Below are 1,069 nucleotides of genomic sequence, written 5' to 3'. Positions count from 1 at the left end.
AAAAAAAAAAAAAAAAAAAAAAAAAAGTCCCCAGACCAGATATTGTGATTTTGGGAGCTGTGTGGGACTGCTTCACCATTCCTATCCTATCCAGGGTCAACTCGTTTGAGTGACTGACAAAAAAAAAAAAATGTATTCTTCTGGCCAGGACTTGGCAAAAGTGTTACTGGTGTTGTTAGGCTCATCCACCCACCCTCAGCGGGCCAACTGTGTTGTGACAGTGAAAGCAGAAGAGAGGTGTCTTAGTAAGAGTGGCCATACGGGGAGCCAGACCCTACTCCCCCCAACCCAGCTGAAGAAATATTTCTCAAAGCTGCCACTTTGCTAACTGTGAGAGAGTGCAGGGCAATGTTATCAGCCCAGAAGAAAGAAGGGAGGATCGGAGGATGGAGGAAGCCTGCCACCTTTCTGAAAAGTCACTGTTGTTGTTGTTGTTGTTGTTGTTGATGATGATGATGATGATGATGTGTGTGTGTGTGTGTGTGTGTGTGTGTGTGTGTGTGCGCGTGCACACACACACATGAGGGCAGGTGCCTGTAGAGGCCAGAAGATAGAGTTGGATCCCCTGGAGCTGGAGTCATAGGTAGTTGTGAGCTGCCTGGCATGGGTACTGGGAACTGAACTTAGTTCCTCTGAGAGAGGAACATAGTACAGCAAGTACTTTTAACCCCTCAGTCATCTCCCCATCCCTGAAAGCTTGTTTTCTAGTGGTGCCTGGACTCAACTGTGCCTAAAGGCACACCCTGACCGACTTTCAGGTGCTCGAACGAATAGGTTCTTGCTTTTTGCTCAAACCTCTCTGAGTTGGATTTCTGTCTCACAGAACCAAGAACTGGTACAGCATCCCACACACCTAGGGGTTGAAAATGAGAATTTCTGGCACTGAAACGGGGTTGCCTTTCTCATAGAGGAAGAAAGAGGAGAGATGCCATGCTCTCAACCAAGCAACTCCTAAAACATAAGGCAGGGAGGAAGGGGAGTGTGGCACAGTGGGCTGAGAGGCTGAGATGGGGGAGTGTGGCACAGTGGGCTGAGAGGCTGAGATGGGGGAGTGTGGCACAGTGGGCTG

The 1,069-nt window shown here is 48.9% G+C and overlaps 1 protein-coding gene across 1 annotated transcript in view; it reads right to left on the bottom strand.

Moving 5' to 3' along the window:
* Myo15a (myosin XVA) overlaps positions 1–1,069 on the bottom strand; it is a 55,576-nt gene that overhangs the window by 19,670 nt on the left and 34,837 nt on the right. The gene's annotated exons all lie outside the window — the stretch shown is intronic.

Source organism: Mus pahari, chromosome 14, assembly GCF_900095145.1.
Source record: "Mus pahari chromosome 14, PAHARI_EIJ_v1.1, whole genome shotgun sequence".
Lineage (NCBI taxonomy): Eukaryota > Metazoa > Chordata > Mammalia > Rodentia > Muridae > Mus > Mus pahari.
Note: the sequence above shows the minus strand (reverse complement) of the source record. Positions and strands in the feature narration are given on the sequence as shown.